The following is a 9,745-nucleotide window of genomic DNA, read 5'->3' on the forward strand; positions in this document are numbered from 1 at the left end:
CAGACCTCTATCCAGAATCGAACTACAGTAGAGTGCATACATTTTATTACATTTTTTACATACTGAGACAAGGATATCCTACCGGCCAAGACAGACCGCTTATCCAGAGCGACTTACAGTAGAGTGCATAACATTTTTATTACATTTTTTTTTTTACATACTTGAGACAAGGATATCCCTTACCGGCAACCCTCCCTACCGGCCAAACCCTCCCTGACCCGGGACGACGCTATGCAATTGTGCAATCGCCCCAGGAGTCTCCCGGTTCGGCGGCCTGGCGACAAGACCTGGCCGCCGCGAAACCCAGCCCAGCCTGGGCGCGAACCCAGAGACTCTGGTGGGCAGCTATGACTGCCGATGCAGTGCCCTAGACCATGCGCTACCCGGAGGCGTGACACACAACACCATCCAAACCGTGAAGCAGCGCTCTTGGCCGGTAGGGATATCCTTGTCTCAGTATGTAAAAATGTAATAAAATGTATGCACTCTACTGTAAGTCGCTCTGGATAAGAGCGTCTGCTAAATGACTAAAATGTAATGTAATGTAAATGTGTTCTTCGGCTTGCAAGCCTCCCCCTTTTTCCTTCTAACATAACCATGGTCATTATGGCCAAACAGTTCTATTTTTGTTTCATCAGACCGGAGGACATTTCTCCAAAAAGTACGATATTTTTTTATGGCGGTTTTGGAGCAGTGGCTTCTTCCTTGCAGAGCGGCCTTTCAGGTTATGTCGATATAAGACTCGTTTTACTGTGGATATAGATACTTTTGTACCTGTTTCCTCCAGCATCTTCACAAGGTCCTTTGCTGTTGTTCTGGGATTGGTTTGCACTTTTCGCTCCAAAGTACGTTCATCTCTAGGAGACAGAATGYGTCTCCTTCCTGAGMGGTATGAYGGCTGCGTGRTCCCATGGTGTTTATACTTGCGTACTATCGTTTGTACAGATGAACGTGGTAACTTCAGGCGTTTTGAAATTGCTCCCAAGGATGAACCAGACTTGTGGAGGTCTACCATTGATTTGACAGACTTGTGGAGGTCTTCGCTGATTTATTTTGATTTTCTCATGATGTCAAGCAAAGAGGCACTGAGTTTGAATGTAGGCCTTGAAATACATCCACAGATACATCTCCAATTGACTCAAATGATGTCAATTAGCCTATCAGAAGCTTCTAAAGCCATGACATCATTTTCTGGAATTTTCCAAGCTGTTTAAAGGCACAGTCAACTTAGTGTATGTAAACTTCTGACCAACTGGAACTGTGATACAGTGAATTAATCTGTCTGAAAATAATTGTTGGAAAAATTACTTGTGTCATACACAAAGTAGATGTCCTAACCGACTTGCCGAAACTATAGTTTGTTAAAAAGAAATTTGTGGAGTGGTTGAAAAACAAGTTTTAATGACTCCAACCTAAGTGTATGTAAACTTCCGACTTCAACTATATAYATTAAATTGTTGCCTGTTTTGCATATTCCTTTGGCATGTCACATATCAGTTTGCAAACAATGAAAAAAAAAAAAAGGTTAATAAAGCCACATACAAACATCACGTTATATCTACCATAGCTTTGATTGGACTGATCATGTCAACATCATACTTTCAAAATCTTARCTAGCAAGTTAGCGGTCATCATCATGAATAATGTCGACAATCTACAGGCAAATCCTTTTCGATCCATATGAAGAGAATTTATAGATAAAATGCATTGGTGCTCATCGGCCATTGGACATAAACATTATACAACAAGTTGGAAATCACAAATTCAACAATGAGTGGTTTGGAAGGAATCAGTGGCTAACTGCAAGCGTTGCAAAACAATCACCAGACTGCTATTCAGTGGAGTGGGTGTGTGGTTCATGTCTGGGTTTAAGAGTCTCTTTTCCAAGCTTAAAAGGATAAACATTCAACAAGATGGGTCAGAAAAGGTTGAATACATTGGCCATGCTGTGAATCCAACATGACTTCTGCCGCGTTCAAAACAACTGGAAACTCGGAATTGGGAAATCTCAGACTTCAATGAGTTCAAGACAACTGGAAACTCTGAAAAAAACGATCTCCGACTGGGAAAAAAACGTTTTGAACGGTCATCCAACTCGGAATTCCAAGCCGGGAACTCAGGCTTCTTTCTAGAGCTCCAACCTGAACATCACTGACTTCATGATTCAACCTTGGTTTTTTTCAGTGTTCAGAGTTCACAGCTGTCTTGACGAAGTTTGATAACAACATTTGCCCACGAAGGACTGCCATGCCACCTTCCTGTTCAAGTAAGAACAGCACAACAAGGTGAGTCCAAAAATGTAGGAGGGGTGCGTCACTTGAGTGGGTTTAGTCACTGACGTGATCTTCCTGTCTCGGTTGGAGCCCCCCCTTGGGTTGTGCCGTGGCGGAGATCTTTGTGGGCTATACTCGGCCTTGTCTCAGGATGGTAAGTTGGTGGTTGAAGATATCCCTCTAGTGGTGTGGGGGCTGTGCTTTGGCAAAGTGGGTGGGGTTATATCCTGCCTGTTTGGCCCTGTCCGGGGGTATCGTCGGATTTGGCCACAGTGTCTCCCGACCCCTCCTGTCTCAGCCTCCAGTATTTATGCTGCAGTAGTTTATGTGTCGGGGGGCTAGGGTCAGTCTGTTATATCTGGAGTATTTCTCCTGTCTCATCCGGTGTCCTGTGTGAATTTAAGTATGCTCTCTCTAATTCTTTCTTTCTCTCTTTCTCTCTTTCTTTCTTTCTCTCTTTCTTTCTTTCTCTCTCTCTCAGAGGACCTGAGCCCTAGGACCATGCCTCAGGACTACCTGGCCTGATGACTCCTTGCTGTCCCCAGTCCACCTGGCCGTGCTGCTGCTCCAGTTTCAACTGTTCTGCCTGCGGCTATGGAATCCTGACCTGTTCACCGGACGTGCTACTTGTCCCAGATCTGCTGATCATAAAATCATAATCATAAAGATCATAAAATATATTGTTAATATCTCTTCTCTATTTGAGTCAGGATGTATCACACATCTCCTGCTTAAAGAAGGTTTCCACTAGATAGCCACAAAGTCAAAATTGGCTACAAAAATGTGCGTTTTGATCTTAATTTAAGGTTAGGGTTAGGCATAAGGTTAGCAGTGTGGTTAAGGTTAGGCATTAGGTTTGCAGTGTGGTTAAGATTAGGGTTAGGTTTACAATCAAATAAGAAGAGAAATGGGGACAATAGGCAGAGTTTAGCCATAATTATGACTTTGTGGCTGTGTTAACTAGTGACAAACCTTAAAACGAGAGAGAGCCATATACGTTCCCAGGTACAGTCCTTAGGTGGCCTGCCTTATGTGAGTGGCCACAGGCCTCTGCTGGGCCCCCTTGGTAAAGGTCTGGGTGCATTGTTGGAATGTGCTAGGTCAGTCTGGGCTTGGGATAGGTCAGGTTTGGGTTAAGTTGCACACCGGCAGTGTTTTTGTCAGGTGCAGCGGTGATCTACCACCCGTCAGCCGGCACATAGGGGTAATCCTAACCCTAAGAAGCTTTCACAGACGATTTCACGAGGCTAAGGGGAAGTTAGGAAAGGTTTGTAAACCTCTTCAGAGCAGAGCCAGGCTTGGCCTCTTGCTGGCATTGACACCTCTTCCTCCTCTCCTCTCCTTTCCTCCTTCTTCCCCTGTGGTTTTCAGTATGGCTGGATTGAGCCATTGAGGAGAAATGGTGTGTGTGTGTGTGTGTGTGTGTGTGTGTGTGTGTGTGTGTGTGTGTGTGTGTGTGTGTGTGTGTGTGTTCCCTTCCCCCCCTTTACTTCTTATTAACTAATAGCGTCCACAGAGTGTCAGTGACATTTCTTCTAGGAACAGGAGAGGGGGAGATTAGGTCGTCCTGTGTTATGGGTATCTTTTGAAGTCTAAACACCACCATGTAATCATACTGGGCAGCCATTTTCCCAGAGAAGAAAAAAAGCTTATCTGGCCATTTTGAGCCTGTAGTCAAACCCACAAATACTGATGCTCCAGATACTCAACTAGTTTAAAGAAGGCCAGTTTAATTGCTTCTTTAATCAGAACAGTTTTCAGCTGTACTAACATAATTGCAAAAGGGTTTTCTAATGATCAATTAGCCTTTTTAATGATAAACTTGGATTAGCTAACGCAACGTGCCATTGGAACACAGGATTGATGGTTGCTGATAATGGGCCTCTGTACGCCTATGTAGATATTCCATTAAAGATCAGCAGTCATTTACAACATTAACAATGTCTACACTGTATTTGGTATCAATTTGATGTTATTTTAATGGACAAAAAATGTGATGTTCTTTCAAAAACAAGGACATTTCTAAGTGACCCCAAACTTTTGAACGGTGGTGTATATCTACTCACAGTTCAAATAATACAAACACAAAGAATGTTTTGTCTCCATGCAATTCAATTTATTATCACATCAAAATGAACAGTCCACGGAATTACGTAGCATACCTTATTATACATAGCATTTTATAGCATACCAAAACACATACCATAAACTTGCAGATCTCAAGCCTCCATAGTTAAAGTGCATGGTTAGGTGTTGGTGTGCTTTGACTGTGCTTTGTGTGATCAGGCTGGGCAGGATGGCATGATGGTGTGGGGTAACCTCTGTCCTGTCACCTCTCTCTACTGTCTGCTTCCCTCTCTCCCTCCATCTGTTGGTCTCTCTCTCTCCCCCTCTCTCTCGTCTCTGTGTACACCTCTCTCTCGTCTCTGTACCCCTCTCTCTCGTCTCTGTGTACTCCTCTCTCCCGTCTCTGTGTACCCCTCTCTATCTTTATCCAGTTGGCAGATGAAGTAACTTTAGGGCGGGTAAGGGTGCCCAAGGACAGGGGCACGCCTGAGAGGGCATAGGTTGGGTAAAGCTCAGAGACGATACACACAAACACACTGATACACACACACACACACACAGTCCCTGAAAGACACACCTGCCACGTGTATCCTTGTTAGGTGGAGCAGAGCAGCCAGGATTATGTGTGTATGTCTTTAAGTCGAGCCAGTGAGCCTCAGCTCGGCGCCCCACCGCAATCTCTTAATGTACTCGCAGGCCGATTCCCTCAGAGCGGATCAGGTAGGATACCTTGGCCTGTGACCTGACACACACAAACACACAGCGGGAGACACACACACACACAAACACACAGAGGAATACACACACACAAACAGAGACGCACACACACAAACACACTACTCTCTAGGTCACAGCCTTGCCCTGACTGCAGTGCTTCTGTTACATGCTCACAGGGGACTGGCAGCGCTTACCGGAGAGGATCAACTTGTGAGAGTGGGATAATCCTGTCTGAGGGATGTGTGCGTGTGTGTGTCTGTCGCTCTCTGTCTCTGTGTGTGTGTCGCTCTCTGTCTCTGAGTGTGTGAGCGTGCGTGTGTGTGTGTTTGTCTCTCTTTACCTCTATGTATGTGTGTCTTTGTGTGTGTTTTAAGAGGGATGCTAGACAGAAGAGGGGAGAAAGAATGAGAAGAGTGACAAGACAACAAGATAAGGAGATTGAAGCAGATGCACTAACAAAGAGATAATAGTACGAAACAAAAAGCTAGCTTACCAAGAGGCCAAAAAGAGAGATGGACAAGCTAGACAACAGAGAGAAAATGCATGGAAAGAAGGGGGAAAAGATAAGGACTGCTCGTTGGCCAACTATTGGCTCCACATGTTCCTAGACTGCAGCGGCCAGGGAATCTGGAACATTCTCTACCTTTGTTCTCATCTGGAGGGGAAGGTTTTTAGAGGGACACGCTCTCATATCCTGTTCTTGCCGACGCCAACACCGCCCTTGAAGTCAGATTTATGGTATGCTGTGTGTGTGTGCGCATGTGGGGGTGTGTGACACAGAGAGAGAAAGAGAGAAAGAGTCAAATAGAAAGAGTTAGAGACACACACATAGAAAGTGAGTAGAGAGAGAAAGAGAACAGAGAGGGAGAGAGAAAGGGAACAGAGAGGGCCTGAGCAGTCATGGTTTGAGACAAACAGCACAGCTAAGTCTAGAACAATGCCACAAATTGCCTTTACCAGCATGTCAGGAGGCTGGTTTTGTCCAGCTGTTTGTCGTATGTCCTTGCCTTGTTCTCCCTCCCTCCTTTCCCTTTCATCCATCCATCTATCCTCCTAACCTTCCCTCCAATATACCCTCCTAACCTTCCTCCATCTATCTCCTAGACTTCTCCATAATATCCTCTAAACCTTCCCTCCATCTATCCTCCTAACCTTCCCTCCATCTATCCTCCTAACCTTCCCTCCATCTATCCTCCTAACCTTCCCTCCATATATCCTCCTATCCTTTCCCCAATCTATCATACTGTATCATTCAATCATCCTATGCTTTACATACTTCCAGCTTTCGAGTAGCCAGTCCATCTACCTTCCTATCCTTCTACTTTTTGTTGTTTTTGAGTAGCATAAGAAATTATTCTAGAGATGTTTTGTTCTGATATACAATGAAGCACCCATGATGCCCCACCATGCAGCTTCAATCCATATAAGGGCAGCAGGCGGGTCCTGGCTGGGGTGTGGAATGTTGGCTGACTCAGCATGTACAGTAGCATCAATGTGCAGTCGTCTTTGTTAATGCCTGAGTAGAATAAAGCAGCCATTTTGGGGGGCAGTTGATGCTGATAGTGTGGTTTAAAAGAGCTCACATTGTACATGAAAGCATACATACAACTCTGTTGAGTATACATACATAAAACTAAATACAATATAGTGTAAATAGAGCAAAATACAGCACACATATAGTAAAATCTGTCTTCAGTAAGCATACTTCAAGTAAGCGTACTTCATACTTTGGGACCATACTTGATATTTAGTAAGCAAACTTCATACTTAGTAAACATATTTCATAGTTTGTAAGCATTTTTCATACTTGGAGCCTTCATTAGCTCTAACATGAGCAGAAGACTTAATGAAAACATTCCATTTGAGTGCAGTGGGTTCACGTGTTTTTAACTGAGACCTATTGCATCATATCAGATGTCTTGGATAGCTAGCTATTCTGTTTTAGCCATAGGCTTCATGTATGCCGTATTTACCTCTAAACATGCTGTACACTGCTACCATTGACAGGTTGCTATATGGAACATCTGGATGGAGAATTCACTGATCCCATGCATGGCATCTGGACACCCACACACACATGCACACGCACACACACACACACACACACACTCACACACACGCACACGCACACATATTTCTCGAAGGCGTCTGTTGGTCTTTTGTGTGGGATGCAGGAAAGAGCTAACCACAACAGTTCTTCAGCTGGCAGCTTTAGTTGGTACACAAGGACATAAAGCTTGCCAGTGAAGAACTGCTGTGGGTCAGCCAGTGAGCACCCACGCAACATGCACAAAAACACACACATATAAACACACACACACACACACACACACACACACTAGGCTACATCTTCTTCATCTTTGGCCATCAGGGTGGGCAGAGGTGGAATCTGTAGAGAGAGAGAGAGAAGAGAGGGTGGAGAGAGAGGGAAACATTAGAATGTATGTCTGACAGACTTGTGCTAAAATACAATATTCAGTACGACATACAGTACCAGTTAAAAGTTTGGACACAACTACTCATTCCAGGGTTTTTCTATATTTTTACTATTTTCTACATTGTAGAATAATAGTGAAGACATCAAAACTACTTTTGGCAGGGCTTTGGTCAAAAGCAGTGCACTGCATAGGGAATAGGGTGCCATTTCACAGAGTTTGCATTTATTTTAGKCACTACTGTTCCCGCGAGTCTTCAACTGTTTCTACAACAAACTATCAAAATTGAAAAATAACATGGTGTCTTACTTACAAGAGAGTGTCACCAAAGGACAGAAATGTTCACTTTAATTCATGTCAGATTAATCCCAAAGAACTGCCAGGAGGGCTGTGAAACCTTCAAGAGATACTCATTACAACACGTTATCATCAATGATAAAGAATGGAGCTTAGCTGTGCAGCATTTTCAGCCTTAGCCTAGACAAAAAGTGTTGAAAGTTAGTTACAATGCTAAAACAACTCTTATACTTGAGTGTTCCATCTATGTTTKTTTTTTTATTGTTATAAATAACTTATGTCCTTTAGTAAAACCCATAAAACAACCAAAAAAACACCCAGAGAACCACCAACTGTAAATATATACCCAGTAACATAGTAAGGCCTATTTAGTTCAGTCAGTGTATGGTTAGCCTTTTCGCTGAACATATGATTAAAGTCTCGCTATGTGATGTAGTATATGAAAACTATTCTTGTTATGCTGTTTAAATGCCTCTTCCTAGATGCATATTTTCCAGGCAGCGCAGACAGATTTGTCACAGTTCAAGGACAGGGTTTTGGGCAAAGCTATCCCTTAGCAGTCCAGCGAACCCAACGACTCTGTAAACCCAACGAACCCACACACTGCCCACACACACATGCGACCCAGCCTAGGAAAACTAGCCAGCTCTGCCAAAGCGCTGAGTCCCTTTAAATACAGCCGCCTCAGACCCATCTTCCTCCTGAGGCTAGCCAAGCACAGGACCTCTGAGCAGAGTAAGGTAGTGGATCTAATGGATCCATTTTGGATGTGTGCACGTGTTAAAACTAGTTCTTCAGGGACACCTGATTGGCGGAATCAGCCTTTGTTTTTTTCAGCTTTAATATTGCAGATAGATTGTGGCTTCTATCAATGTAGCTGTCTGCATCATTTCCAATCCACAATACATATATATTTTTTTAATGTATTATTTTACACTAAGCTTACCACACCTCCCCTAATCGGCATTTGTTTGCAGACAGAGCTGGACAGAGAAGATTCCTCCAGTGTTCAACAGGAACAATACAGTAGCTAGCTGTCAAGGAGATCCAGTAGAGTACTGTTACAGAGAAAGTAAGAGAGAGAGAGCGAGAAGGAGAGAAAGAGAGAGGGGGAGAGAAAGAGAGAGAACAAGAGAAAATAAGGTCGAAAGAGAAAAGGACAAGAAATTAGAGCGATGGGCTACACTAATCCACTAACACATTCGAACCAAAGAGAAGTGAGTAGCGCTGAGGGGGAGCTGACTGGTGACTGTCCTAAATCCCTAATGTGACTTGTATAGTGTACAGAACTAGCCAGGGGCTAACTTAACTTCTACCCTACTGTGGAAATAGATAGTATGATACGTAGCTAACATAAGGTAACATAAGGTAGATATCTAGATAATGTAATCCAGCTACTGTACCTTTGGGCAAGTATCCGAGTCAAAATTAAACTCAACTTTATTTCTGGATAAAATAACACGCAATGTACTGTAGCTATTATAGCGTAGCTAGAGCATCCTAATGTAGCTAGCAATGTAGGTAGTCAAGATTCAGATGGCAAGGCTTTCACTGCTAGCATTATTACCATTTGCCAGCCTCAGAATCTTCTAGTACCATTAGAATGAGGACTAGCATTAGCCAGCCTACTGTCCTGACCTACAGTACAGTAGTGTTTGTTAAAGGACACGGAGCAGTAAGTCAGTCAGTGTCCGCCTGCACCTGCAGACTCTCCCAGAGAGGCTCTGAAGAGCAGTACAGACTAGCCATCCCACCTCAGACTCGCAACTCGAAGCATATAAGCATCAGCAACAACCACCTGCAGACTCTCCAGAGAGGCTCTGACAGAGCATAGTAACAGCACTCAGCCATCACAAAACACCTTGCAGACTACTCCAGAGAGGCCTGACAGAGCATGTACAAGCAGCATCAGCCATCAACACACCATGCAGACTCTCCCAGAGAGGCTCTGACAAG

The 9,745-nt window shown here is 43.8% G+C and overlaps 2 long non-coding RNA genes across 2 annotated transcripts in view; one reads left to right on the forward strand and one right to left on the reverse strand.

Moving 5' to 3' along the window:
* Positions 1-5,507, forward strand: part of LOC139022819 (uncharacterized) — a 278,818-nt gene extending 273,311 nt beyond the window's left edge. Inside the window, exon 2 of the long non-coding RNA XR_011473869.1 lies at positions 5,294-5,507. This is a non-coding gene — a long non-coding RNA (uncharacterized lncRNA). The remainder of the gene's footprint in view (positions 1-5,293) is intronic.
* A 282-nt stretch (positions 5,508-5,789) lies between these two features.
* LOC139022818 (uncharacterized) lies at positions 5,790-9,284 on the reverse strand. The gene is made up of 2 exons (XR_011473868.1): positions 6,186-9,284; positions 5,790-6,115 (listed from the first exon to the last, which is right to left on the reverse strand). It is a non-coding gene; the product is annotated as an uncharacterized lncRNA (long non-coding RNA).
* Between the last annotated feature and the right edge of the window lie 461 nt (positions 9,285-9,745).

This window comes from Salvelinus sp. IW2-2015, linkage group LG22, assembly GCF_002910315.2.
Source record: "Salvelinus sp. IW2-2015 linkage group LG22, ASM291031v2, whole genome shotgun sequence".
Classification (NCBI taxonomy): Eukaryota; Metazoa; Chordata; class Actinopteri; order Salmoniformes; family Salmonidae; genus Salvelinus; species Salvelinus sp. IW2-2015.